Source organism: Zingiber officinale, chromosome 3A (genome assembly GCF_018446385.1).
Source record: "Zingiber officinale cultivar Zhangliang chromosome 3A, Zo_v1.1, whole genome shotgun sequence".
Classification (NCBI taxonomy): Eukaryota; Viridiplantae; Streptophyta; class Magnoliopsida; order Zingiberales; family Zingiberaceae; genus Zingiber; species Zingiber officinale.
Genome location: NC_055990.1, coordinates 145,486,148 through 145,498,329, shown reverse-complemented (window position 1 = coordinate 145,498,329; position 12,182 = coordinate 145,486,148). Strand labels below are relative to the sequence as shown.

The 12,182-nt window shown below is 42.8% G+C and overlaps 2 long non-coding RNA genes across 2 annotated transcripts; both read right to left on the bottom strand.

Annotated features, from left to right (window-relative positions):
• Positions 1–508: 508 nt before the first annotated feature.
• LOC122054103 lies at positions 509–1,588 on the bottom strand. The gene is made up of 4 exons (XR_006132562.1): positions 1,420–1,588; positions 1,030–1,319; positions 778–921; positions 509–563 (listed from the first exon to the last, which is right to left on the bottom strand). It is a non-coding gene; the product is annotated as an uncharacterized LOC122054103 (long non-coding RNA).
• A 6,845-nt stretch (positions 1,589–8,433) lies between these two features.
• On the bottom strand, positions 8,434–9,763 carry LOC122054102. The gene is made up of 4 exons (XR_006132561.1): positions 9,331–9,763; positions 8,941–9,230; positions 8,703–8,846; positions 8,434–8,488 (listed from the first exon to the last, which is right to left on the bottom strand). It is a non-coding gene; the product is annotated as an uncharacterized LOC122054102 (long non-coding RNA).
• Between the last annotated feature and the right edge of the window lie 2,419 nt (positions 9,764–12,182).

Genomic DNA, 12,182 nt, shown 5'->3' with positions numbered 1-12,182 from the left:
AGCCCTCTAGCTCGACTAGCAGACCAAGCAGGCCACACACCTGTCTGATATACCACTAACCTATGAGTGGTGGTGTGTGCAGTACATGTAACTGGCGATGTGCTCAACCATAGTGGAGCCGACAATCGCGCAGCATGCAATCATGATGCATGACACTAAGCATGGAAATAAGCTGATCAGCATAACCATATCCATATACATAAAATGAGTATCATAATATCGATGGTTAAATACGAAGATCTAAAGTACACAGGCCAGATAGGATATCAAAAACCTAGGTCCTGAACATAACAAGCATGGTATGTCACTACTTCTCTGAGCATATGTATATATAATCATGTGGGTACTAGCATAAAATGCATATCAGGTGAGCAAAACAAGCATGTTACAGGTATCCAAAAGTGACATACCAAAACAATGACGAACATAATTATTACTAAAGGCTATGATCTACTAGACATATCAACAAGACATATCAAAAAGATAAGTCAAGGTACCCGCCTCAAATAGCAGGTTCAATCCAGTCAAGTCCAACGTCGAGATGCTCGTCTCGCGTCAAAGTCCTGTAGTACATGATATCCAGATTTAGCTAATTACATATAAATAAATTAGCTAAATCAAATCCTCATGAAGTTAACATAAATCCATATCCAATTATAAATCCTAATTGGATCATCTAACTCCTCAATCGACTTTAACTAATCCATACGAATCAGAACTTGCAATTAACATAATCCATCACAACAACTTAATCTAAACCAATTCATAAGAACTCACCCAAAATCCAGGATGGTCGCTGGTGGCTCAGGGTCAAAGGGTTTCCCTGCCCAAAACAGAATGACCGATGCTGTGATCGCCAGTTAACAATGCTGGCCAACTAAAACAGGGTAAAAGGATGCTGCCCTCCACATCAAATGTTCCCTAACTCAACACATTACATTTAAATTCCAATTTTCTCATGATAATCATATTCAGTTAATGATACCATTCAAATCCATCAACAAACTACAAATCTGATCTCTAGCTTACCTTATTATAGTTGCTCCCTGTTAACACACGGCAAGGAAATGCAGTCGTTGGACAAGAATAGAAACTTCTCAACAAAGACTTCTTCACTCTTCCTCTCCAATCTCGTGCCCTTGATCCACAGCCAGGAGGAAAAACAAGCACAGCAGAGAAAACACAACAAAGAAGAAGATCAGAAGAGGAAATCACTGATCCACTGCAAAGTTCATGGCTGCTGGACCCGGGTGGCTGAAATGAATGGCTGTTGAATCCCAAAATCACCACAACACTTAATTCTCCTGGCTCAACTTGACCTAAACTACAACAAAAAAGGAATCCAAAATCTGATTAGAAGAACCAGCAAAGGAAAAACCAACCCGACACTTCCCTCCTAGTCCAGAACCGGATCCTCACCTCTATGTCCTGAGCCCCAATCGGCGCCGACGATCTAGGGCACACTGAGGGCGGCTGGATGGTTGCGTCAAGTAGTCGGAGTTGGCACAGAGGAAATCGGCGGCACTGCTCTAGGACACAGCCACGAGGGGAAAGGAAATAGTAGGGTCCTCGGCTGGCGTTGGCTCGAGTGTCGCCGGCACTGTCCCGTGCGGCGACATCGCTGTCGGGTGGAGGAGGCGCGGCCAAGACGATGGCTAGGGCACAGACGGCGTCGAGTAGAAGAGAGGGATCTGGCGGCTCTTGCTCAAACGCTGGCGAGGAGGAAGAAAGGGGAAGAAGAAGCTTGGCCGGCGTTCGATCAGAGAGAAAGAGGTAACCGTCGGCGCCAGGAGGTTAGGGCACGGGTGAATTCGGCGGTGGAGAAGAATGGCACGCGGGGAAAATACAAAACACAGGGAAAAGAAATAAAGAAAAGGGAAATAGGAAAAGATTAAGAAAATAAAATTTTTCCTCATTCAATGGGGTAACCTAATCCGGCCTTTTCGGGACCCACCTTTATCCCCGTAAACTCGTCCAAACGAGCTCAGAAAAATTCCCGGAAAACGTCCAAAAATTATGGAAAATTCCCTTATTCATATTCGCCTATTTCCGGTATTTTACATTCTCCCACACTTATAAAAATTTGATCTCCAAATTTCGTTATCTACCATCAGCAATTACTAACAACAGATATAGAGTATAAATGCTGAACGGTAAATAAATCACATACCTCAAGTGAAAAGATGGGGATATCGAGCTCGGATCGTATCCTCGAGCTCCCAAGTAGCCTCCTCGTCCGAATGATGCTGTCATCCGATTTTAACCAGCCGGATAGTCTTGTTTCGCAACTGACGCTCCTTCCGGTCGAGAATCCGTACCGGAACCTTTTCATAAGTAATGTCAGGCTGAACTGGAACTGAGACATCTGTCAGCACATGCGTCGGGTCAGGTATGTATCTCCTCAGCATAGATACGTGAAAAACATCGTGAACGCCTGACAGGGACGGTGGTAGTGCCAGTTGGTAAGCTACCGCTCCGATCCTATACAAGATCTCGAAAGGGTCAATATACCGCGGGGCCAGCTTACCCCTGAGGCCAAATCTCTTCACCCCTTTCGTGGGTGAAACTCGCAGAAATACATGGTCGCAAATGGAGAACTCTAAGAGTCTCAGACTCCGATCAGCATAGCTCTTCTGGCAATCCTGTGCCTCTAACACTCTCCGTCTAATAGTACGGACCAACTCCGCCTCATGCTGAGCTCTATGAGGTCCCAACAACTGGGCCTCCCCAACCTCATCCAGAGAGTAGGTGTCCGACAAGGCCTACCATACAACGCTTCAACGGTGGCATTTGGATAGCCGAATGCAAACCGTTGTTGTAGACAAACTCTACCAATGGCAAATGGTCCTCCCAACTGCCCCTAAAATCCAATACACAAGACCTCAACATGTCCTCTTGAGTCTGAATGGTCCGCTCTACTGTCCTTCTGTCTGCGGATGGAAAGTTGTACTGAAACAGAGCTGCGTGCCTAAGGTCTGCTGCAGACTCCGCCAGAAACGAGACATGAACCGGGGGTCTCTATCCGAAATAATACTCAATAGGCCACCACGTGATCTAATGATCTCCCGGCAAAACAGATCTACCAATCGATCTAGGAAATCTGTCCTCCGAATAGCTAAAAAGTGCGCGGATTTGGTTAATTGATCAACGATTACCCAAATCGCGTCTTGGTCTCGTCATGTCCTCGACAAACTCACCACAAAGTCCATTGTAATATGTTCTCATTTCCACTCAGGAATAGAAATCTGCTGAAGTAAGCCGGCAGATCTCTAATGCTCGGCCTTCACTTGCTGACAGACAAGACATCTAGCTACAAAATCCGCGATGTCTTCCTTCATGTCGTTCCACCAATAGAAACACCTCGAATCTTGGTACACACGGGTACCGCCTGGGTGGACAGCAAATCATGAGCGATGAGCCTCCGGAAGTAACTCTTATAAGACTGGATGAGACTGAAGTACGCAATATCTGCCTCGGAAGTGTATAACACCCTCCTCGTCTCGTGTGAACTCGGTCTGCTACCCGGAAGCTATCTAGCTGCAAATAAACTGCCAATACTGATCAGTAACATAGGGCTCTCGGATCCTCGTACTGATCGACGACTGAGCAACCATGGTAAGAAGAATACCCTACTCTGTCCATCCCTGCTCTTCAAGGCCCAATTCGGAGAATCCCTGAATCAAGTTCATAACCACAACTCGGTGGCAAGCCAAAATCTCTCTGGACTTTCTGCCAAGTGTATCGGCAACCACATTAGCTCTCCCTGAGTGATAGCTAATGGTACAATCAAAATCCTTCAGGAACTCCATCCATCTCCTCTGTCGGAGATTAGGTTCCTTCTAAGTAAAACAGATATTTGAGACTCTTATGGTCAGTGAGAATCTCAAATGTAACGTCATATAAATAATGTCGCCAAATCTTCATGGCAAAAATAATGGCGACTAGCTCCCGATCATGTACAGGGTAGTTCTTCTCATGCTTCTTCAACCAACGAGAAGCATAGGAGACTACTCTATCGTGCTGCATCAAAACAGCGTCCAAACCCGGTAGAGGTGCGTCAGTATAGAGCACGAATCCGTTCTCTTCGAAGGGTAAAACCAAAACCGGAGCCGACACTAATCTCCGCTTCAGCTTCTGGAAGCTGGTCTCGTAGTCCTCGGACCACGTGAACTTCACGCCTTCCCTGGTTAAGCGTGTCAGTGACATAACTATGTGAAAGAAACCCTCGACGAAAGATCTGTAATATCCTGCCAGTCCCAAAGACTGCGGATCTCCTGCACTAATTTCGGCTGCTCCCAACGGTAACAACCTCTATCTCCTGTAGAACCATGGTATACTCCTACCGGTGACCGTGTGTCCCAAACATCATCACAAAAGACAATCCAAATCAGCACTACTGATAATCACATATACATGTTCTCGTCGAAACATCTTTAGATCTATGCAAAGGTAGTGTACGTGACTCACCTCAGATCCGTAATAAATCACAACATCGTCAACAAAGACAATGGAAACCGATCCAAACATTCTAGGGATACCCAAATCATCGAGTCCATGATAACATCTAGGGCACCACAAGCACTAATGGTAAAACCAAGACACATAATGTCCGTATCACAGACATTCCTAACCATAAGATCCTGAACAATAAACAGATCTAATCACCAACGATATATAATCACCAAAGAATAGAACCTCCAGTGTGAGAGCAATGCTCTATCACACGAAATACCACATATGTGGGAGCAACGCTCTACCACAAGAAATCCTCCATATGTGGGAGCAACGCTCCACCACAAATAATCCAAAATATGTATCCACAATAAATATGGGAGCAATGCTCCGCTACAAACAATCCGCAATATGTAGGAGCAACGCTCCACTACAAAACAATCCCTAAATATGTGGGAATCCAGAATATGTGGAAGCTACGCTCTACCACAAACGATCCATAACATGTGGGAGCTACGCTCTACCACAACAATACATAAGTGCCCAAAGCACCTAACTATCTAGCTAGAGACTGCACAAGATCTCTCTACCATAGATCACTGTGGGTAGCCTAGGGTATAACCACACAGTAAGCAAATCAAATCCATAGTCAACTCTATCATCCTCTTAGTAGGTCGGTCACCCACTAATGGGAGAATTAGTTGACAGGGTAAAACAACCAATATCATAACGTAGACATTTAATATTCTACATTTAACATAGATAGAATCATCATGATACTACCAACTATACATCTGACACACGTGCACACACAACATATGTATGATCGACATAATCCTCCAATTGGTACACACCAAAAATACTCACATCATAGGTATAAATCACCGTGATACCTCCAACAATGTATACCGAACCCGTGTGCATATATCATCGTAGGTAAAATCAACAATACCCCTCAAACAACACTCACATGACAAATATACACATATGCCAAGAGTATAATCAACATATACTTCCAATAAGGCATACTAAAACCCAGGTGCATTCACAAATCACACATAATCAACAAGATACCTCGGATATCACACCAAACACATATGTACATATCACAACACCGATGTAGTCGACAAGATACTTCCAACATGACATTCACACCCATGTGCACATACCACGACACAGATTTAAATCGATAAGATACCTCCAATATGTCAATCAGGCACGTACAGCTAACTAAATAGCTATAATCCACAAGGAACCTACAATAACCATATCTAGATGGGAATACCCACACTATCCACAAATGAACTATCCATCATAGAACTCCTTCAACTCATAACAATCATATGTACACTTCATAGATATGCATAATCAGCATATTTAATCCAATCTACCACACAAACCCTATGCCACCTTCTAAGTTATCCTATTTGGTACATACAGTCTAAAATTAAAGTACTCATGAAATAGGATACACCGATCCTCTATCAACTGACCAAATCGTCAATAATATATGGCTAATTCAATCCTTTCCCACGTCAGTACAAGTCATGTACCCAATATACTCAAGATATCCAACTAAACACGAATCACCCAAAGATCAGTATTTTTTATAAAATAGCGTAAGTCGATCCCCTACTGATCGGACCAACCAAAATAATGAATCAGTAATCGACTATCCAAATCTAACCAGTGTCCGCTAATCCTCGGCAATCACTATGGTATATCCATCCACGACTACCCAAGTCGACAAACGTAGATCAATTTTCTACTGACCGATCTAACAAAAGTAAACTAATTATCTGCTGATAAAATTAACTAAAATAACATGGTATTCTACGGCTAAGTCAACATGAATATGTAGATACTATCCGCTACATAACTAATAATAGTAGAGGCTGGTATGCGCCTCCATCTTCTACTAGTAGTAATAGAAGCTAAAACTACTAGTGGTATGATATGCAAAGTCTCCTGAGACCGTAATCCTTAATCTCTATCTGAGTCGACCATGATCAGTGGTTTACCTAATACATGACATATATGCTATAACATCTAACTAGGTACTAATAAGGAATGCTAATACATGTCATAAACTATAATAGTCATCAGTGCATATACTAATAAAAAATGTAGAATAACAATATACCACATACCTCCTATAGCTTGGAGATGTCCTGTCGCTGCCAGGTCCCAAAATCCAAAAAGTCACATCAAGAAGACAAAAACACGAAATCCGAAACACGAGAAATAAAACTCGTAAACCGAGCTCTGATACCAAATAAATTGGCATCAGATAAATCTCAAAAATCCAGAACACATAGCAAGTATCGTATACCTGCTCTGATACCACTTAAATTGTCACGCCCCGAGGGAGTCTCAGTCCGAAGAAATTTCGGCAGCATCTCCCCTGTACGGGTGACAGTCTGAGGCAAATCTACATACAAAATATACATCAGCCACAAGCGGCTGGAATATACACACAACCACGCAGTTTATATCATCAGCCCACTCGGCTGGAACAAAATAAACAACCACGCAGTTATATATATATTTAACAGCCTACTCAGCTGTACTAAAACAAAAAAAAACACAGCGGAAAAGGACAACACATACAACCCAAAACTAAAACTGCTAGCCGGCTAGGCTTACACAACACAACAATATAACATCTCCAGAAACAAAATCGGAATACAACACTAATTACACCAATTATAAATACCGAAGTAAAAAAATACACAAAAACGTAGACATGTCTTCGGATGTGATGTGGGGACCGGCAGTCAGAATACTCCAAGCATCTCCATAAACAATCTAGTACCTGAAAAGATAGTGTCCACGGGGTGAGTTCAACAACTCAGCAGATACCTAGTTGACATGTATAGTAAACTATAACAAATAGTAATAACTATGGAGTACAGTCTCCTAATCAAAAGAAGGTAATGCATAATAGAAAAGGGCTGAAGGGTACTGTACTCACCAGGGCCACCTATCAGAGTAATCAGGTCGTCAGACCGAAAGTGTCATAAATCCTGTATGCATGTCAAACATATGCATCCATCCAAATGCAGCATATAAGTGCAGCAAACACAAGTAGTAAATGCATAAATGCATATGATGTCAATGATGCGTCCTGGTCACCCCTGACGCCAGTCAGTCATCTCACACACAATGGTGAGACCGAGTGGGTAGGGCTGTGACAACCGTGCACTCTACCGTCACTATACCTGATGAGTGACTGAGTGGACGGGATGTTGTCGGAGTACTCCTGTCCTGTAACCCCAAATCATAAATGGGGGAGCTCAATGCTCTCATCTCCCGGTACACGATGACGGGGAGGTATCTCTGCCGGCTACCACGCTGAGTCACCTGACCAACGGAGTCAAACAAAGTCCACCGTCTGCCGGCTACTACGCTGCTACACTAAATGCCAGCGGAGCCAAACAGAGCGGAACTGTCTGCCGGCTACCACGCCGAGTCCTCAGACCAACGGAGCCAAACAGCAGAACCGCCACACACCTGTCTGATATACCACTAACCTATGAGTGGTGGTGTGTGCAGTACATGTAACTGGCGATGTGCTCAACCATAGTGGAGCCGACAATCGCGCAGCATGCAATCATGATGCATGACACTAAGCATGGAAATAAGCTGATCAGCATAACCATATCCATATACATAAAATGAGTATCATAATATCGATGGTTAAATACGAAGATCTAAAGTACACAGGCCAGATAGGATATCAAAAACCTAGGTCCTGAACATAACAAGCATGGTATGTCACTACTTCTCTGAGCATATGTATATATAATCATGTGGGTACTAGCATAAAATGCATATCAGGTGAGCAAAACAAGCATGTTACAGGTATCCAAAAGTGACATACCAAAACAATGACGAACATAATTATTACTAAAGGCTATGATCTACTAGACATATCAACAAGACATATCAAAAAGATAAGTCAAGGTACCCGCCTCAAATAGCAGGTTCAATCCAGTCAAGTCCAACGTCGAGATGCTCGTCTCGCGTCAAAGTCCTGTAGTACATGATATCCAGATTTAGCTAATTACATATAAATAAATTAGCTAAATCAAATCCTCATGAAGTTAACATAAATCCATATCCAATTATAAATCCTAATTGGATCATCTAACTCCTCAATCGACTTTAACTAATCCATACGAATCAGAACTTGCAATTAACATAATCCATCACAACAACTTAATCTAAACCAATTCATAAGAACTCACCCAAAATCCAGGATGGTCGCTGGTGGCTCAGGGTCAAAGGGTTTCCCTGCCCAAAACAGAATGACCGATGCTGTGATCGCCAGTTAACAATGCTGGCCAACTAAAACAGGGTAAAAGGATGCTGCCCTCCACATCAAATGTTCCCTAACTCAACACATTACATTTAAATTCCAATTTTCTCCAGTTAATGATACCATTCAAATCCATCAACAAACTACAAATCTGATCTCTAGCTTACCTTATTATAGTTGCTCCCTGTTAACACACGGCAAGGAAATGCAGTCGTTGGACAAGAATAGAAACTTCTCAACAAAGACTTCTTCACTCTTCCTCTCCAATCTCGTGCCCTTGATCCACAGCCAGGAGGAAAAACAAGCACAGCAGAGAAAACACAACAAAGAAGAAGATCAGAAGAGGAAATCACTGATCCACTGCAAAGTTCATGGCTGCTGGACCCGGGTGGCTGAAATGAATGGCTGTTGAATCCCAAAATCACCACAACACTTAATTCTCCTGGCTCAACTTGACCTAAACTACAACAAAAAAGGAATCCAAAATCTGATTAGAAGAACCAGCAAAGGAAAAACCAACCCGACACTTCCCTCCTAGTCCAGAACCGGATCCTCACCTCTATGTCCTGAGCCCCAATCGGCGCCGACGATCTAGGGCACACTGAGGGCGGCTGGATGGTTGCGTCAAGTAGTCGGAGTTGGCACAGAGGAAATCGGCGGCACTGCTCTAGGACACAGCCACGAGGGGAAAGGAAATAGTAGGGTCCTCGGCTGGCGTTGGCTCGAGTGTCGTCGGCACTGTCCCGTGCGGCGACATCGCTGTCGGGTGGAGGAGGCGCGGCCAAGACGATGGCTAGGGCACAGACGGCGTCGGGCAGAAGAGAGGGATCTGGCGACTCTTGCTCAAACGCTGGCGAGGAGGAAGAGAGGGGAAGAAGAAGCTTGGCCGGCGTTCGATCGGAGAGAAAGAGGTAACCGCCGGCGCCAGGAGGTTAGGGCACGGGTGAATTCGGCGGTGGAGAAGAATGGCACGCGGGGAAAATACAAAACACAGGGAAAAGAAATAAAGAAAAGGGAAATAGGAAAAGATTAAGAAAATAAAATTTTTCCTCATTCAGTGGGGTAACCTAATCCGGCCTTTTCGGGACCCACCTTTATCCCCGTAAACTCGTCCAAACGAGCTCCGAAAAATTCCCGGAAAACGTCCAAAAATTCTGGAAAATTCCCTTATTCATATTCGCCTATTTCCGGTATTTTACAGAATAAAATGCTTCTATTCGCTCGGCCAGTGTGGAGTAGTCGATTGGTACTTTTATCATTCGACTGGTATCGAGCCGTTGGGATGTAAAGGTCAAATTTCCATAATAGGGCAGTCGACTGATGGTTTTGGCAGTCGACTTGTAGGTGGGATTTTCCAACCTGTGGCCTATATAACCAAGCCTTGGGAGCTTGGTTGAGGTTGACGAAATAGAGGTGGTTAACCTCTATTAGTAGTCTACCTGTGCCCTAGCGTTTCAAATGTTCTTGTGAGAGTTGTGGTGAGGTTTCTCCACCCACAAGGAGCTACGTGAGCTAGCCGGAGTTTGCCGGGAAGTCATCCACCGACGGATCGGGATCGTCCACCTTATAGACAACCGTGAAATAGGAGCCCTAATCTCCGAACCATGTTAAATGATCGTGTAGCTTGGTTTACATTTCTAGTCTTGTATTTAGATTAGCTTTCTACTTGTTTGTTTGTATTTTCGCTGCACACTGATCATTGTAGGAAGCGACGATTTGGGTGAGACGTTATTCACCCACCTTCTAGCAAACGTCAAGGTCCCAACATGTTGAACATAGGATCAGACACGAAACAACAGCTCCTTATACTCCTCAGCAAAATAGAGTTGCTGAGCGGAAGAATCAAACTCTAAAGGAGATGATGAATGTTTTTCTATTGAGCTCTGGAGTGCCAGAGTTCATGTGGGGGAAGCTGTGTTAACAGCTAAACACCTTTTAAATAAGGTACCCTGAAAGAAAATAGATAAGAGCCTTATAAGTTGTGGAATGGAAGACAACCGTCCTCTAAAAATTTACGAATATGGGGTGTCTTGACAAAGTGTTAGTGCATGATCCGAAAAGGATTAATATAGGACTAAAGACTATTGATTGCATATTTATTAGATATACACAGAACAGCAGTGCGTATCGGTTTGTTGTGTATAAATCACAAATACCAGAAATACATAAGAACTCAATAATAGAATCGAGAAATGTCTCGTTCTTCGAGCATGTGTTTCTGTATAAGACCTGAGAGGATACTAACTCCTCAAAGCGGGCATATGAAACATAAGGTGAAGATGATGATGAGGAACCAGTGGAGATTGAGCTTAGAAGAAGCAAAAGAGCTTGGGTAGAAAAATCCTATGGATTGGATTTTATCACTTTCATGTTGGAAAGTGAGTCCCAAAGTTACTCAAAAGTTGTAAGCTCTTCTGATGGACCTCACTGGAGAGAGGCAATTGCATCTGAGATAGACTTTATCTTGCAAAATCACACTTGAAAACTTGTGGATCTTCCTCCTAGAAGTAAACTACTAGGTTGCAAGTGGATTTTCAAGAACAAAATGAAGTCAGATGGCACAATTGATAAGTATAAAGCTAGATTGGTAATCAAAGGATACCAATAATGAGAAGACCTCGATTACTTTAATACGTATTCTCCGGCGTCGAAAATAACTTTCATTAGAGTATTATTGGCTATTGCCACTCTATGAAATCTCAAAATATATCAAATGGATGTAAAAACTGTCTTTCTAAACGGAGATTTAGAAGAGAAAATCTACACAGAGCAACCTGAGAGGTTTTCTGTGCTAGGACAGAAAAACAAGATATGTAGATTGGTGAAGTCATTATATGGATTGAAACAAGCACCAAAGCAGTGCCATGAGAAATTTGATAATGTCATGAAGGAATGTGGATTTAAAATTAATGAATGTGGTAAATGTGTCTACATGAAAGTCACAGAGAATGACTATGTCATCTTATGTCTATATGTAGATGACATACTTATCATTAGGAGTAATGATATGATAATCAAATCTATTAAAGATATGTTGAACTTAAGATTTGACATGAAAGACATGAGCCTAGCTAATGTGATTCTAAAATCAAAATTCTTAGAACAACAGAAGGACTTATTCTTAGTCAGTTTTATTACGTGGACAAGATTCTTGAGAAATTCACCGAGAGTGATACTGCGTTGGCACGAACGTCGGTAGATACGAGTCAACATCTATCGAAAAATCGATATGAAAGTATCTCTCAGATAGAGTACTCTCGAGTGATTGGAAGTTTGATGTACTTAATGAGTTGTGCATAACCAAACTTGGCATACGCAGTAAGTAAACTGAGTAGATACACGAGTAATCCCGGTGTTGAGCACTGGAAAGGGATAATAAGAGTACTGAGGTAGTTGAGATATACTTGTG